We start from the raw sequence: 18819 nt of genomic DNA on the forward strand, positions 1-18819 counted from the left end.
TTAGGACCCCCTTGGCTATTCCTTTTTTCTCATCGACAAATAGATGAAATGGTTTAGTGGGGTCAGGTAATGTAAATGCTGGGGCTTTAAGGAGTGCTTCCTTAAGTTCTTTAAAAGCTGAGTCCCTCTCTGGAGTCCAGTTACACTCCGACCCTTCTCTACTGAGCTCATAGAGTGACTTCGCTTTTGTGGCAAAGTCTAGAATCCACAGATGGCAATAACCTACTGTTCCTAAAAATTCTCTTATCTGCCTCGGGCTTGTGGGTTGGGGAATCTGTAAGATAGTCTGTTTCATGGCTTCAGTGAGCCACCTCTGCCCAGCTCTCAACTTATACCCCTAGTATGTGACTTCTGGCTTAGCTATCTGAGCTTTCTTGGCACTAACTCGATATCCCAGCTCTCCTAGAGTGGTGAGCAGTTTCCTGGTTGTTTCAAGGCACCCTGCCTGGTCGGGGGCTGCTATTAACAAGTCATCCACATATTGTAGTAAAGTTACTTGCGGGTTTTGACCCCGGTACTCACGTAAGTCGTCACTCGAGGCCTCGTTGAACAAAGTGGGCGAGTTCTTGAACCCTTGAACTAATCTTGTCCAGGTCAGCTGGCTGAGGACTTTATCTGCTTCATCAAACCATTCGAAGGCAAAAATGTCTCGACTCTGTGGGGCTAGGGGCAGGCTAAAGAAAGCATCCTTCACGTCCAAGGTAGTATACCACACATGATCTGGAGGAAGATTGCTGAGCAGCGTGTAAGGGTTAGGGACTGTGGGATATATGTCTTCAACCTGGTGATTTACCTCTCTCAGATCCTGCACCGGTCGGTATTCTCCCTCTGGTTTCTTTACTGGTAGGAGAGGTGTATTCCATGCAGACCGGCACCTCTTTAGTACCCCTTCCCATAACAGCCACTGAATATGGGGTTGTATACCTTCCCGGGCTTCCCTGGGCATCGGATATTGTCAGACTCTTACCAGTATGGTAGAGGGTTTTAAGTCCACAATGATGGGCGGTCAGTGTTTTGCCAGTCCAATTCCTCCAGTCTCTGCCCAGGCTTGGGGAAACTCCTCCAGCCACGGAGCTATATCCGTTAAGCCTGTACATTGGTCTCCTACACCTTTATACAATCGGTATTCATCGTGCAAGGCAACTGTTAGAACCTGCAGAAGAAAGCCTTCCCCATCAGTAACCTGGACACCTTTTTTATGGAAGAATATATGTGCTTGAGCTTTGGACAATAAGTCTCTTCCTAGCAGTGGTGCAGGACAGTCAGGTACAATTAAGAATGAATGGGACACCTGTTTAGTTCCCAGGTTCACTTGTCGCTGCATTTTCCAATGATACTGCTTTACCCCTGTTGCCCCCTGAACCAGGCTAGTTTTTGAAGAAATCTTTCCCTCTTTCTTATTGAGGATGGAGTACTGAGCCCCTGTATCTACCAGGAACTCTACTGGCTTCCCCTCCACCTTCAAGGTTACCCAAGACTCAGGGAGGGGTTCTGAGTCCCATCTTCCCTAGTTGCTGTCCTCGCCTGTCACCAGCATTCTAACAGGAGCAGGCTTCATATTTTTTGTTCTCTTTCTTTGGGCATTCATTCTTCCAGTGTCCAGTCCCTTTGCAAAATGCGCATTGGTTCGGGGCCAGGGGTGGGTCTCGGCAGAGCCTGTCATGATGGTCTGGTCTCCTTCCTCTCCCTCTCCCTATGTCTCCCCAAGGTCCAGCAAAGAAAATCTTTGCTAACTCCTTCTGATTTTGTTTATTCTCTTTAGCTTGGAATTCTCGTTCCTCCCTCTGTATTCTTTCCTCCCTTTCTTCTGGGGTTTATCTAGTATTATACACCTTTTCTGCTACTTTCATTAAGTCCTGTAGGGTCTGCTCACCTAATCTATCTATCTTCTGAAGCTTTCTTCTGATATCAGGGGCTGCTTGGTTTACAAAGGATAGGACTACTGCTGCTCTACTCTCATCAGCTTGCGGATCCATAGAGGTATACAGTCTAAACGCTTCCATCAACCTCTCTAGATATGCTGCAGGAATCTCTGTTGGCCCCTGCCCTGACTGAGTTTACCTTGGCCAAATTAGTTGGCTTCCTTGCCGCTGCTCGGAGATCAGCCATTAGAATATGGCAGTACTTTTGGAGACGCTCCCTACCTTCTGTTGCTCAAAATCCCAATCGGGACAAGATAATGGGAACCCAGCATCAATAAAATTCTGAAGCATTGTTGGCTGTCCATTGTCCCCGGGCACATTTTTCCTGGCCTCGGTCAAGATTCTCTCTTTTTCTTCAGTGGTGAACAAAACCTGTAATAGCTGCTGACAATCATCCCAAGTGGGGTTATGAGTAAACAATATAGAATCTAACAAATTAATTAAGCTTTGGGGATTTTCAGAAAAGGGGGCATTCTGCACCTTCCAGTTATACAGGTCCGACGTTGAAAACAACCAGTACTGCCAGGTTCTGCTTCCATCCTCACGAGGCGGGCCTATTGCTCTGAGGGGCAGTGCCTGGACAGTGGACGAGGGAGCTTCAGGCTCCGGGGGGCCCCTCTGGTGTGGGCAGAGACTGGAGGCTGGGCCCGTAATTGCAGGCAGCGCACTTGGAACACTCGCTCCACTTCCTCCCGATACTTGTAGAGCCTGGAGAGGTTGGGAAAGTGGTGTAGGGGCATAGGGAGGTGGAGATATGCCACTTTCTAGATCTATCAGATCAGGATGAGCTTGGGAATCAGACAAAACTGGTGGAATGGCTGCTCGGGACTTAGGTCATCTCGGTTTCTCCTTTCACTAGTCTGGAGTGAGGATGTTGATACCTTAACAGAGAGATTCGGAAGAAAATGTTTTAGCCATGGGGGAGGGTTAGTCACTATATCTTGACACACTAAAATGTAAAGAAATTGGTCCGGGTGCCCACAGGGGCTGGCACTTGGACTCAGTCAAATACGGCTGTGATCACCTTTCCATCCAATGAGCCTTCCGGAGGCCATCCTACCTTAAAAGAGGGCCATTCTGAAAAGCAAAAAGTTATTAGTTTATTTTTCTTAACTATCACAGACAAATTAGACCCTCTGGTTTTAAACTCTGAAAAATGTTCAACCATCAGGGACAGAGGGATAGTCTGTCCCTGTCCCATTTCAACCTCTTTTGAGAAAACACAGAACAAATAAAAGACAAGTGGCCACACAAGAGACGCCAAAGCAGACAACACAAATATCCGACACCCAGAAGAGATCTCGTTCCAGTACCACAGATTGGAGGTGCCTCTGCCCCTCCCCTGAAGGGGGCTACTCTTACCAAAAAGTGCCCACAGCCTGCCTGTTAGTTGGGGAAGGTCTCCTTCCTCAACTCCTCCGGCGCGTCCACCAGTGTCCCAATCTGGCGCGTCCGCCGGTTTTCCAACCTTTCCTGATGGACCAGTATCCTTACGCAAAGGACGTATTCTGGTCCTGCCAGCTCCTGAACATTCTTCTATCGCAGGCAACTTCACCCATTCTGAACTTTCCTTTCCCAGCCAACGCACCAAATGTTGGACTCAGGTCTTGAAAGAAGTGTCGGCACGAGGAAGCCACCACTGACATGATAATGCAAAAGCAAAAGGAAAGTTTATTGGCTAGCTCGAACAAGGGTCTCTGCTTACACAGATGCAGTTGTTTGGGCAAAAGACCCCGTGCTCTCCTACTATTACATTTTTATAGGAAAAATACAGGGTAGAGTAACACCAAGGCAAAGGGGTACAAATGATTGGTTGTTGCTAGGGGGTAGAAAAGGAGAGGAGGGGGTTTGAGGTAAAGCTCTGAGGCGTGGGGGACATGCTGGAGTCAGGTAAAGCCCTGAGGCGAGGGGGATGTGCTGGAATCCCTGGCACTAAAAACTCCTGGTTAAAGAATAATTACCTGGAGGCAGGTAAAGCCTGAGGCGTGGGGGACATGTTGGAATTCCCGGCACTAAAGACTCCTGGTTAAAGAATAATTACCTGGAGGGCCTTAGTACAAAACGAGTGGTCTCACAAGCCCATATAGGAGCTTATGTAGAAAACCTGAGCCCCACCCAGTACTACTGAGGGAAGGGAAGATTTGCATTTGAAGAGAGGACCTGAAGAGGAAAAAATGACTGTTTGGCTTTTTGCATTTTGAGCAAGCAGATAGGCTTTGGGTCCATCAAGGCAGGAAAGTCATGGTCCATGAGAGAAACCCCTTCCAGGACTGAAAGTTAAAGGAAACCAGTGAATAGTAGACTTGTATGTTACTTGCTTGTGACCACCTGGATCCACCTGAGTGGAAATGGGGGAAGTGCAGCAAAGAAGAAACAGGCTGAGTTTGGTACTCTTTGACCTAGGCCCAGAGGCTGGGGATGAGAGTAAGGGTGGCTGGTCTGAAGTGCAATGAATTGTGAGCCTACAGGCATTGAAATAGTCCCGGAGGACTGAAGATGTGAGAGAAGGTGCTAGCTGGTCTGAAGTGAAGGGAAGAGTGTAACTCCCAAACTTGGCAGCTGGTACCCATGACCTAGCTGGGATGGCTAGGGCTGAGCTGACCAGAACCCCATCAAATGGAGAGGAAGATGATTAACACAGATGGTGTTAAGTTGCTGCAATTTGATGGCTTGTGCTGGGCTGGACTTTGCTTGTTGATGGATCCACATGCCTGAAGTTTCCAAGCAGAACAGAAGATTCTCCAGAGAGAAAGGACCATGCTTCCTCAGAGTACTGGTTTGATAGGGATGGGCAAATTAGAAATTGGCTATTTAAAATGGGTGGAGATAAAGGCATGAAGTGGCTGGCTTACACACTTCCATGGGTGTGGTTATTCTTAAACTGATGGTGAAAGGGATGTGAATTTTTGAAGTATAAGAGAAATAATAGCTAGAAAAGCCAGGGGGTGGCCTGCAGTGTAGTAAATTACTTAGTGTGACTTTTCCACCCATAAATCTTTGTAAACTCCAAAGTGAGATTTTCTGTGAGCAAATGAAGAACTCCTGATTACTGAAGTTGTCCACCTAGAGAATTTCTGTTGAGAGTAGAGAAAAACAATGTTCTGAGAGGTGCCAACTCTCTCTCAGGTACTTAGAGTTCTGATGCTGTGATTAACTAGTTTAACCACCCTTCTGGGCTCAGAAAGAGGCCTCCTAGAGGCAGAACTCTCTCTGACTGCTGCTTGAGGAAGACTTCCTGCTGAAAGAAACACATGCCCCTGAAAGAGAGAGTGCCCCAAACCAGGGATGGTATGAGAGCTGGTTTAATTCTTCTCCTTGGCTAACATCTCTGTTATCTGCTCTCACAGGACCGATCATTATAGGACTAATTTTACTCATGGTTGGTCCTTGTATTCTAAATAAGTTTGTCAACTTCATAAGAGAGAGAGTAAACTCTGTACAACTCATGGTCCTCAGACAACAGTACCGACTAATCCATCAGGACGAGTCAGGTATTGATACAGTGCACTATAACCCAGTATATGGTAACAGACAACGAACTCATGATTGAGTTTAGTGCCAAGAGAAAGGGAGGAATGTGAGACCACACGTTTGTACTAATGCCCTCCAGATAATTATTCTTTAACTAGGAGCCATTAGTGCCGGGAACTCCAGCACATTCCCCACACCTCAGGGCTTTACCTCACAGAGTCCTAAACCCCCTCCCCTCCTTTATTTCCCCGAACAACAACCAATCAGTGAATAAGAGAGAAGAACCTGAAGTCCTGATTTCCCTGACCCCATAGATACCCCCTAGCAACAACCAATCAGTAAATATCAGGAAAATACTTGAAATTCGTATACCTAAAATAGTTAAAAATGGCAGTTGCAGCCTCAGCCCACGGGACAGGGCCAATCAAGTAGGGACAATGCGCAATTCAAAAAGTGACAACCAATCCTGTAGTTTTCTGATTGAAACTCCCTCGTTCCTGCTGCATCCCCGATAAAAGACCCCCTTCCCTTTGTTTGGGGCTCTCAATCTTGAACCGCTGCTTTGGTGACGGTTGGGGGTCTGAGTTGAGCTTGAATAAACAACCCCTATGCTTTTGCAGTGGAATCGGCTCCTTGGTGGTTTTGTGGGGTTCAAGAACTGGGCACAACACATTCATAACTTCCAGTTTAGTGGAACCAATGTTGTGTCTTTAGATAGTAGCATTTCTCCCTTTGCAACTGAGACCTCTAGATCCACATATCTAGGGTCATAGAAACAGAAAGCAAAGATTTTGTGAGTGGATTACTAAGGATAACAATGAGTTGTGCCACTCCCTGCTCTACCCCTTGATTCTGGACCTGTGAATCCTAGCTGCAGGAGAAAGAGCATCATTTTTGGCTATTGCTTTAGAACATATACAGCCTCCTGGAGAACATAACTTCAATCATCCAAGGTGTTGCCACCTAACTGGCACCATAATTGTGCCTTTAGAAGACTATTCCATCATTCTGTCAAGCTAGCTTCTTCAGTATAATGGGTAACATGATAAGATCAATGAATTTCATGAGCACAGGCTCATTGCCACACTCCATTTGTTGTTAAGTAAGTCCTTTGATGCAAGGCAATGCTGTGTGTGATACATAAATTTCTTTATTGTTGTAGGTGTTGATAGAAGTAATATAAAGACTAGAAATATAAAGACTAGAAGTAATATAAAGATATAAAAGTTTTCAATATCTTTCCCATATTCTTTAAACTATTCATTTTTATAATAATTTATAAAAATTATATCATAATTTATATCCTATTATCTGCCTCAGTGGGTGATACAATTAGAGACATAAATTATGAGCAAAACTTAGTATGTGTTGATAAGATAGAGGTATTGTCCTAATGTGAAAATACACACTCTGTAAAATTAAGAGATTTATTGAAAGTCCAGAGAAAATTTGGACCAAGAAGACATCCATTCTCACAGGGTGAAGGTAGCTGCTCCACCGGACAATAAAGAGCATTCTTGAACAGCTGAAACAAAAACTAAAGTCACAAAATCATGATTGGCTGAAAGACAATCATGGTGGTTAAGAGTACATAATTACAAGTGAATGTGCTCTTTGGTTTATTATGGGATACTCACAGGACAGAGGAAGGACAGGTTTTTCCAGTAATCTGCTTTAAATTCCTTTCTCAATCATGTCTATTCCTAGATGTAAAGATTTATTGATAATTCAGGGCATTGAGAACTTTAGGGCATCAGCCATCACATCTTGCATTAGTTTGCCCATACAGGAAAGACCCTCTGGGAATAGATTGTGATATTCTGCACCTGCCAGATCACAGAGAGAAAATATATATATTTCCTTTAGGGTATATCGTTAGGTCAGCATCAAGGTCAAAGGAACTGTGGTTAGAATAGGAAGCTTTAAAATTCAACATGGATTCTTGACTTATGTCAAGACTTTAAGACGGAGTTAAGTCTCCACTTTCAAACAGCTCTATTTACACACACCAAGCACCTCTGATTTTAGACTCTCCTACCATAAACACGCTTAATCTATTAAAGTCAATTAATAAGCGAGCATGAACATTTGACTTGGAATTTAGTGCTTTATGTTTGACTCCCAGCAATAAAACTTGATAGGGATGTTATCCTATAGCAAGCTACTGATCTTCTAATATTTAGATGCCTCATCTATAAAATAAGGATATGGAATGGTGGGGAGAAGTTCTGTGAGGATTACATGAGGTATTTTTCTTTTATAAGGTATTTTATACATTGTAAAGTTTTCATAAACATAGATGCTATTATCAGTAGGGCCTTATACTCATATTTATGTGCTCTATTTTTTTCTTAAACTATTTTTCAATTTGGAACAGAAAAAATAGGAGAGGATTCCAATTTTCCTACAAGATGTTTGGGCTCACAAATTTTGGCCAAGTTCAACAAAGCTTAGCTAAGTAAGTCACCTTCTGTTCTTTGGCTACCATCCAAGAAAATAGTCAAATGATGGTATCCAACTTCAAATATTATTTTATCAAAAGGCTATCTATTGTAGGCTATGCAAGAAGGAAAGGACAGGACTGCAAAGATTATTTTCATCTTGACAAGTTATGAAATATAACATAACCTAAAAAAAAATACTTTCCCCTAAACAAACAACAACAATAATAATAATAACAGGTTCTATTGCCCTAGTCATCTGTAGAGAAAAAAACCCAAAAACTCACTGCCATCAAATCAAATCCAACTCATAACAACCCCTCCTTGGGTTTCCAAGATGGTATCACCATGGAAGTAGATCGCCCAATATTCCTTCTGAGGAGTGGCTGGTGGGTTTGAACTGCCAGCCCTCTGGTTAGCAGTCAAATGCCTTAGGAAAATAGCAAATGTTTACCAATACCATTTTTGTCTTATGGGAGAAGGAGCTAACATTCTCTTAATGGCCTACTCTGTGTCAAACTTGGGTCTAGGCTCTTACAGAAGCCCTAAAAATTATTATTACTGTCATATAACAGATAAGGAGGTTTCCAACAGCTAAGGGAGACAAACTTGTCTGCCAGTGTGTCATCATGTGGGGCTTATATGTCTCTGTGAGGCCTGAGGCTGTGCTACTGGTATTTCAGATGCCAGCAGAGTTACACGTAGTACACAGGCTTCAATGTAGGTTAGAGACTAAGGCAAACTAGAAAGAAGGAGGAGGCCATCCACTTCTCAAAAATTGGCCAGGGAAAACCTTATGAATAGCAGACAAACACTGTCTGATACATTACTGGGCAACTTTATGAACAGCTTGAAAACATTGTCCAATACAGTGCAGGAAGATGAGCCCCTTGGGTTGAAAGGCACTCCGAATAGGACTGGGAAAGAGCTGCCTCCTCAGAGTAGAACCAACCTTAATGATATGGATAAAGAAAGTCTTTCAGGACCTCCAAGTGCTGAAATGACATGACTCAAATTGAAGAGAAACAGCTACAAACATCCATTAATAATTGGAACATGGAATGTACGAAGTATGAATCTAGGAAAATTGGAAGTTGTCAAATATGAGATGGAACACATGAAGATTGATATCCTAGGCATTAGTGAACTGAAATGATGGGTTTTGAGCATTTTGAATCAGACAACCATATGACCTACTATGCTGGGAATGACAAATTGAAGAGGAAAGGTGTGGCATTCATTATCACAAAGGATATTTCAAGATCTGTCCTGAAGTAAAATGCTGTCAGTGATAGGATAATATCCATATGCCTACAAGGAAGACCTGTTAATACTACTATTATTTAAATTTATGCACCAACCCCCAAAGCCAAAGATGAGGAAATTGAAGATGTTTACCAACTTCTACAGTCTGAAATTGACTGAACATGCAATCAAGATGTGTTGCTTATCACTGGTGATTGGAATACAAAAGTTGGGAACAAAAAAGAATCACTGGTAGTTGGAAAATTTAGCCTTGGTGACAGAAATAATGCTGGAGATCACATGATAGAATTTTGAAGGACTAACAACTTATTCATTGCAAATACCTTTTTTCAAAAACACAAATGGAAGTTATACACATGGACTTTGCCAGATGGAGTACACAAGAATCAGATTGACTACATCTCTGGCAAGAGGCGATGGAGAAGTTCAATATCTTCAGCCAAAACAAGACCAGGAGCAACTTCTCATATTCAAGTTCAACTTGAAGTTTAAAACAATTAAAACAAGTCCACAAGAGCCAAAACATGCCCTTGAATATATCCCTCCTGAATTTAGAGACCATCTAAAGAATAGATTTGATGCATTGAACACCAATGACCATAAACCAGATGAATTGTTGGATGACATCAAGAACATCATCCATGAAGAAAGCAAGAGGTCATTAAAAATACAAGAAAGAAAAAAAAAATGGATATCAGAAGAGACTCTGAAACTTGCCCTTGAGTAAAGAGCATCTAAAGTAAATAGAAGAAATGACAAAAGAGCTGAACGGAAGATTTCAAAGAGCAGCTCGAGCAGACAAAGCCAATTACTATTATGAAATGTGCAAAGACTTGGAGTTAGAAAACCAAAAGGGAAGAAAATGCTCAGCGTTTCTCAAACTAAAAGAACTGAGGAAAAAATTTAAGCCTTGAGTTGCAAAACTGAAAGATTCTATGGGCAAAATATTGAATGATGCAGAAAGTATCAAAAGAAGATGGAAGGAATACACAGAGTCACTGTACCAAAAAGAACTAGTCAATCTTCATCCATTTCAGGAGGTGGCATATGTTCAAGAACCAATGGTACTGAAGGAAGAAGTTGAAGCTGCACTGAGAGAATTGGTGAAGAACAAGGCTCCAAAAATTGGTGGAATACCCATTCAGATGTTTCAACAAACAATGCTGTACTGGAGGCACTCACTTGGTTATGCCAAAAGATTTGGAAGACAGCTACCCAGCCAACTGACTGGAAGAGATCCATATTTGTACCCATTCCAAAGAAAGTTGATCTCACACAATGTGGAAACTATCAACAATATCATTAATATTGCAGACAAGTAAAATCTTACTGAAGATAATTCAAAAATGGTTGTTGTTGTTGTTGCTGTTGTTGTTGTTGCTATGTACCATCGAGTCAGATCCGACTCATAGCGACCCCTCCTTGGGTTTCTGAGGCAGTATCACTATGGAAGTAGATTGCCCCATCTTCCTTCCGAGGAGTGGCTGGTGGGTTTGAACCACCAGCCTTCTGGTTAGCAGTCAAGTGCCTTAGGCACTATACTACCAGGGCTCCCTCAAAAATGGTTGCAGCAGTATATTGGCAGAGAACTTCCAGAAACACAAGCTTGATTCAGAAGAGGATATGGAACAAGGGATATCATTGCTGATGTCAGATGGATCTTGGCTGAAAGCATAGAATATAAGAAAGTTGTTTACTTGTGTTTTATTGATTATGCAAAAGCATTTGATTGTGTGGATCATAACAAATTGTGGATAACATTAAGAATGAGAATTCCAGAAGACTCAATTGTACTCATACTGTACATAGACCAGGAGTCTGCCGTTTGAACAGAAAAAGGGAACAATGCATGGTTTAAAATCAAGAAGGAAGTGTGTCGAGGTTGTATCCTTTCACCATATTTATTCAATTTGTATGCTGAGAAAATAATCTGAGAAGCTGGACTATATGAAGAAGAACATGGCACTAGGATTGGAGGAAGAATCACTAACAACTTGTGATATAGTGATGACACAATTTTGCTTGCTGAAAGTGAGAATGACTTGAAGTACTGATGAAAATAGAAGAATACAGTCTGCAGTATGGATTACATCTCAATATAAAGAAAACAAAAATCCTCACAACTGGTCTTATAAGCAACATTACGATAAATGGAGAAAAGATTGAAATTGTCAAAGACTTCACATTACTTGGTTCTACAATAGACGCCAACAGAAGCAGGAGTCAGGACATCAGAAGACGAATAGCACTGGGAAAATTGGCTGCAAAGGACCTCTTTCAAGTGCTGAAGAGCAAAGATGTGTGTTTGAGGACTGAGGTGCACCTGACACAAGCCATGATATTTTAAATTGCCTCATATGCATGTGAGAGCTGGACAATCAATAAGGGAGACCAAAGAAGAATTGATGCTTTTCAGCTGTGATGTTGGTGAAGAATGCTGAAAGTATTGTGGACTGCTAAAAGAACTAACAGGTCTGTCTTGGAGGAACAGCCAGAATGCTCCTTGGAGGCAAGAATGGCCAAACTTCATCTCACCTACTTTGGTCATGTTGTCAGAAGGGACTACTCCCTGGAGAAGGATGTCATGCTTGGTAAGGTGGAGGGCGTGGAAAAGGGGCAAGGCTCTCAATGAGATGGATTGACACAGTGGCAGTGTCACTGAGCTCAAGTATAGCAAGAATCATGGAGCTGGCTCAGGACTGGGTGCTGTTTCCTTCTGCTGTGCATAGGGTTGCTGTGAGTAGGAGATGACTTGACAGCACCTAACAGCAACAACATCAGATAAGGAGATTAGGGTTCAGAATGATTACCTATATGTTTACTCAAATAGCATATTCCTTCTACATCTGTTTGCCAACTGCTCCCTCCCCACCCCAAAATAATTTTGTAAATGTGCTATGCTAATTTCTTTCTTTTTTAACAGCAACATGTAAAAAAACATCAACATAGTGGGGAAAGACCTGTGGGTGAAGGGGAGAGCAATAGATAAACAAAAATAGAAGGAACATGTTATTTAAGTCAAAATACAACGTACAATTTTTCCCAAAACACACAGCTAATAAATGGTATAGCCATAACTGAGGTAGAATTGTTTAATTTGAGAACAATAGCCTTCATTGCATGAGTTGGAGTACCTACTGAGGAAAAAATTTCCAGCTGAAAAGGTCCTCTATTACCCACAGTCCAGAGGAAAATTAATGTTCCTGTGAGGATAGGAAAGGAAATTGTAGAATTTCAGGATGAGGAAGCATTTGAAAGCCCAGCTAAGGAATCCTTCCATTGCCTGAACTACAGATCTTTTCTATAACACCTGGTCCAGGTCACTGGGACAGAGAAACTTTTAAGGTTCTTCCATATACAGAGCTAAGTCTAACTCTTCTGTTATTAATTGAATTGTGTCTTGCAAACCATGTGCTGTAAATCCTAACTCCTAAACCTATGAATGTAGTCCCACTTGGAATAGGATTTGCTTTGTCATGTTAATGAGGTCATATCAGTGTAGGGTGTGTTTTAAGTCAATAATTTTTGAGATATGAAAAGAGCCGGTTAGGCACAAAAGTAAGGACAAAGTGGAAGATAGATGTCACATGAACATTATCAAGGAACCAAGGACCAGAAGCTGGAAGAGACAAAATACTTCCCCTAAAGATGACACAGAGAAACACTTCTCTTAGAGCCAGTGCCCTGATCATGGACTTCCAGTTCTCTTGAAGGTGGTTCCCTCCAGGCCTAGCTTTCCTGAATCTCATTCAATATCTGCTGATGACATTAAAATCTGCCAAAGTAGTGGGATGTTTATACATCCTCCTCTTAAAACTTACCAAAGGATTCAGAGATATGACTAGACTGGTGATATGACAGTCTGGCAGCATTGACCTGTGTAAAATTTAGCAACTGTTATGTAAGAGGAAGAATTATTGTACTGTCATTTTTAATGCAAGAATTTTGTTGATTTTTAAATCAAGTAATATATAAATGCATTTCCTTGTAATTTTTTAAAAATATGATAATATGCCCTTGACACCAACTTGGATGAGGAAAGATCAGAAAAATAGGAATGAAGAAAACCTAAGAGTTATATAGAATGATATCAAAAGAAATAACATACATCTGACTGGCATTCCAGAATAAAAAGAGAGGGAAAAAAAAAACCCACAGAGAAAATTGTCAAAAATTTGCTAGCAGAAAACTTCCCCAGTATCATGAAAGACAAAAAGATATCCATCTAAGAAGCTCAGCAAACTCCATACAAGACAGACCCTAATAGAACATCACATAGACATTTCATGATCAAACTTTCCAAAACCAAAAACAAAGAAAGAATCTTGAGAGCTGTTCAGGAACCAATAAGATTAAGCTCTGATTTCTCATCAGAGACCATGCAGGCAAGAAGTCAATGGTGTGACATATATAAAACCTTGAAGGAAAAGAATTGCCAAGTAAGAATTGTATATCTGTCAAAAATGTCCCTCAAATATGATGGTGACATTAGGACATTCCAAGACAAATAAAAATTAAGGGAATGTATAAAAACCAGACCAACTCTACAAAAAATGCTAAAGGGAGTCCTTCCAACAGAAAACCAACAATGGAAGACAACAATTTAAGATTAGGACACAACAATAAAATCCAGAAACCAACCCAGGAATTCTCAAATATAAAATAAGCTTACAAAACAGAAAATAGAGAATCAGAAGAGTCAAAGACACCAACTACAAAGCAAATAATAAATGGTATATTTACAAAACTTCTAAACAGAAAGTGTGAGACCACTCATTTTGTACTAATCCCCTCCAGGTAATTATTCTTTAACCAGGAGTCTTTAGTGCCGGGGATTCCAGCACGTCCCCCACGCCTCAGGGCTTTACCTCAAACCCCCTCCCCTCCTTTTCTACCCCCTAGTAACAACCAATCATTTGTACCCCTTTGCCTTGGTGTTACTCCACCCTGTATTTTTCCTATAAAAATGTAATAGTAGGAGAGCAAGGGGTCTTTTGCCCAAACCACTGCATCGGTATAAGCAGAGACCCTAGCTCGAGCTAGCCAATAAACTTTCCTTTTGCTTTTCCATTATTGTGTCAGTGGTGGCTTCCTTGTGCCGACACTCCTTTCGAGACCTGAGTCCAACAAAAGGAAGTCAGGACAATGTCAATATAGAACAAACTTTTCCAAACTTAGAGAGATAAGAATTTACTACAGTGTAACCACAAAGAAAACTAATAAGCCTTTGAACCAAAATAAAAAGGAGAAAAATCACAAGGACTTAGTAAACACAAAATCAACAATAATGAAGAAAAGAGAAAGAAAATACAAGAACAAAATGAACTCAGCACAGAAAAATATTTGGAACAAATAAACTATCATCACAATAATAATAATAAGAAGAAGAACAGAAAAGAATGACAGCAGTAAATCCATACCTATCATTAATTATGGGAGCTCTGGTGGCATAGTCCCTAAGGCATCTGACTGCTAACCAGAAAGCTGGTGGTTCAAACCCACCAGCTACTCCCCGGAAGGAAGGTTGTGCAATCTACTTTTGCAATGATATCACCTCAGAAACCCAAGAAAGAGCCACTATGAGTCAGACCTGATTCAAAGGCAGCAGGATATTAATTACACTGAGTGTGAATGGATTAAATAAACCAGTCAAGAGAAACAGAGTGGCAGATTGGATAAGAAAAGACAAATCAGTCTGCTGCCTGCAAAGACTCACTTAGACACAAAGACAAAAATAAAAATCAAGGAGTGGAAAGCAAATATATCAAGCTAATGGGCAACCACAGAAGAGGAGGAGTGGCAATATTAATTTCTGATAAAACAGACTTCAAGGCAAAAACCAACATAAGGGACAGGGGAGGACATTATATGATGATAAAGGGGTTGATTGAGCAAGAAGATTTAGCCATAATAGATAGTTACATACTCAATGAAAGAGCTCCAAAATATATAAATGTTAACTGAAGTGAAAGGAGAAATAGATGATTCTACAATAGTAGGAGACTTAACACACCACTTTTGATGAAGGACAGAACAAGGAAAAAACTCAACAAAAATACAGAAAATCTCAACAACACAATCAACCAGCTTGAACTCATAGACATACACAGAACACTCCACCCAACAAAAACACAATACATATTCTTTTCTAGTGCACATGGGCCATTCTCCAGAATACACCATATGTTAGGCCACAAAACAAGCCTTAATAAATTGAAAAACATCAAATACTACAAAGCATCTTCTCGGATTACAATACTACAAAGTTAGAAATCAATAATAGAAGATTGGGCAGGGGGAATACATGGAAACTGAATAACACTGCTCAAGAACCACTGGGTAACAGAAGAAATAAAGTGTGAAATAACTTTTAAAAATCTTAGAAACCAATGAGAATGAAAACACAACATACCAAACCCTTTGAGACAAAACATCACAACAGAACCAGCTGAAATAAAAAGGACATTAACTGTTCAATATTTTGCCCATAGGATCCTTCAGTATTGCAAATTCAGTCTTGAATTTTTTCTTCAGTTCTTTCAGCTTGAGAAATGCCTTCCCTTTTGGTTTTCTCATTCCAAGTCTTCGCACATTTCATTATAATACATTATTTCGTCTTCTCAAGCCACCCTTTGAAATCTTCAATTCAGCTCTTTTACAACTTTCTTTCATTGGGCCAATATCTAGTATTGGCCTATGGGTTATCCAACATTTTACCTGATTTGATAAATTAAAAGCAACTTATTTGGAATGGAAATGTCACATATGTAAATGAAAATAGCTGATGAGCTCTGATGTAACGCTGCTTATGTAAATAGACTCAAATAAAGGAAGAAAGCCTGGATTATAAATGGAAGTAAACTGTACTCAGTTAGCTTCTCCATTTGAATCATTCTCATGATTTGAAAGGCAAGGCCCTTTTCCCATTGTTCTTTTTTTCTGCTTTTTATTAGCTCTCTAGGTTGGGCAAAAGATAGACACTACAACATAGGCATTAGAGAAAGTACTTGGAACTATGCTGCTACTGGTAGAAATATGCTCAATGGAAAGATTTTTTTCAGAAGATGAGTAAGTAATATTTTTGTGTTGAAAAAGTTACTGTTAGTAGCTGATATTGTTAACTATTACTTGTTGATAAAACTCTGGTAAAGAATTTCACACAGCTCATTCTCTAAGGACACTTCTATTGTTAGAACCACTCTGTTTAGTATAAGCATGGGATGGGAGACAGATGTTAATATAAATTATAAATTGTTCCTTCCTGAGATTATCACTATTCTTGCCCTTACTGTTATCGGACCAAACGCAGGTCCCTGCCTGGTGCACAGTCAGGCGCAAATAGTTTACACACCGAGATTGAGAGGAGAGAAAATTATTTATTGCAAACCCGCAATGCAAGGAGTAAGGGGTAGTTTAGTACCCCAATCTAACTCCCCGAGTTGCCATCAAACACAATTTTTGTAGGTTTCAGGAGAGGGGGTTGTGCATATTCACAAAAAGTTGAGGAATTTGGGGTGTGAACGTGAAATGGGTGACATAGTGGATGAGTCAGACTAGTTTCCTGTTATCAGCTGATAGGGGCTTGGGCAGAGGGGAAAGGGTCCCGATTAACTTTTTTTCCTTTTGTCCTATTGCCATGTCCCTGGGCCAGAATTAATTTACAAGTTGTTTCTAAGATACTTTTAGCAGCCTGTCACCTGCAGGAAGAAATGTTTTCCATTCAGTTCTTTAAGGTACCAATTACTCATCTGTCCAGGGTGGGAAAATAGTTGGGGGTAATTTAGTTTACTTACCTATTCTCATCCAGGTACCAGGGTGGGGGAAATATTTTTACTTTACCCAGTTTCATTATGACATATTATTCCAAGTTTCATCTATAATACTGTTTATCATCAATTTTGTGTGTTGTTCAAGATGTAAAACAATGTGTTGCCTTCTGATGTGATGTACAAATTGTTGTTTTGCCATTGAGTCAATTCTGACTCGTAGTGACCCTGTATTTCAGAGTATAACTGCTCCATAGGTTTTCCTAGGCTGAAGTCTTTATGGGAGCAGATTACCAGGCCTTTTCTACCAAGAAACCAAAGGGGATTAGAACTGCCAACTTTTCTTTCAGTTAGCACCTGAGCTCTTAACCAGTGTACCACCATGGCTACTAGGGTATACATTAACCCAGCCACTGCCATCACAGTAAATTTGTGTATTCCTTCCTTTTTTTTAAATTGTCATTTAGGTAAAAGTTTTACAGAATAAATTCATTTTCCATACAACAGTTCATACACATTTTGTTTCATGACATTGACTGCAATCCCTGTAATATAACAGCTCTCTTCCCACTTCCTCCTTGTAGTTACCCTTTCCCTGTGTCCTTCTCTCCTATGTATTCCTGCCCTCTGAGCTATCTCCCTGTGAAAATACTGCCATCTGGTCTCCCATGCTTCCATCTTCTTTTGCTGCTTCCTATATTGTTTAATAAATTGCCCATGGAATCCATCAATATTGCAACTCAAGGCTTGAATTTTTTCTTCAGTTCTTTCAGCTTGAGAAACTCCAAGCAAGTTATTCCCTTTTGGTTTTCTAACTTCAGGTCTTTGCATATTTCATTATAATAATTGGCTATGTCTTCTTAATCTGTTCAGCTCATTTACTTTGTCATTTTTTCCTTTTGCTTTATCAACTCTATGTTCAACAGAAAGTTTTAGAGTCCATTAAACATTTATTAAATAAAGGAATTTTATCCATAGTTATTGGAATCCCAGTCTTGAGTAGTGGGGATCTGAGACCAAATTGTAGCCATAGAAGGAGACAGGAAAGCAGGGCCCTCAACTCAGAACTGAGGTTCTAGTTCAGGAAATGTATACAATGAAGAGACCTGCCTTAGGACTTCAGTGGGCTACTTGGTGGTCACATGTTGTGAGGCCTGAGTCCTAATGGCCTCCAGGTAAATCTTTAACCAGAAGCCTTTAGTGTCAGGGATTCTAACACGTCCCATGCCTCAGGGCTTTTATCTCCCTCCAGATTCCAGCACGTATCAGACCCTCTGGATTCAGCACATATCAGAGATTTCCTCCAGATTCAGCACGTATCAGAGATTTACCTGGCTCCTGCAAGTCTCCCATGCATCAGGGCTCTGCATCCTCCCTAGATAATAATTCCCTAACTAGACTTTGGAGCCAGGGGATTCCAACACGTCCCCCAACATCTCAGACCCCTGCCCTAAACCCTTAGCAACAACCAATCATCTGTACCCCCTTTGCCCTGGTGCTACTCCAGCCTATATTTTTCCTATAAAAATGTGATAGTAAAAGAGCATGGGGTCTTTTGCCAAGCCGCTGCATCGGTGAGAGCAGGAACCCTAGCTCGAGCTAGCAAATAAACTTTCCTTTTGTTTTTACATTATCGTGTCTGTGGTGACTTCCTCGTGCCTACATTCCTTTCCGAACATGGGCTCAACATTTGGTGCATTGGCTGGGAAGGAAAATTCGGAACGAATAAAGTTGCCTGTGATAGTAGGAGAGTTTCAGAAGACCAGCAGGACTAGAATACGTCCTTTGTGTGAGGACACTCGTCCATCAGGAAAGGCTGGAAACTGGCAGACGCGCCGGAGGAGTGGGGGAAGGAGCCCTTCCCCAACTCCCAGGCAGGCTGTGGGCACTTTTTGGTAAGAGTAGCCCACTTCAGGGGAGGGGCGGAGGCACCTCCAATCTGTGGTACTGGAA

The 18819-nt window shown here is 41.1% G+C and overlaps 1 pseudogene; it reads left to right on the forward strand.

The window, feature by feature from the left end:
• Positions 1 to 971: 971 nt before the first annotated feature.
• LOC103196468 overlaps positions 972 to 18819 on the forward strand; it is an 81954-nt pseudogene continuing 64106 nt past the window's right edge.

Source organism: Orycteropus afer, unplaced genomic scaffold (assembly GCF_000298275.1).
Source record: "Orycteropus afer afer isolate SDZICR_OR568_19922 unplaced genomic scaffold, OryAfe1.0 scaffold00066, whole genome shotgun sequence".
NCBI lineage: Eukaryota > Metazoa > Chordata > Mammalia > Tubulidentata > Orycteropodidae > Orycteropus > Orycteropus afer.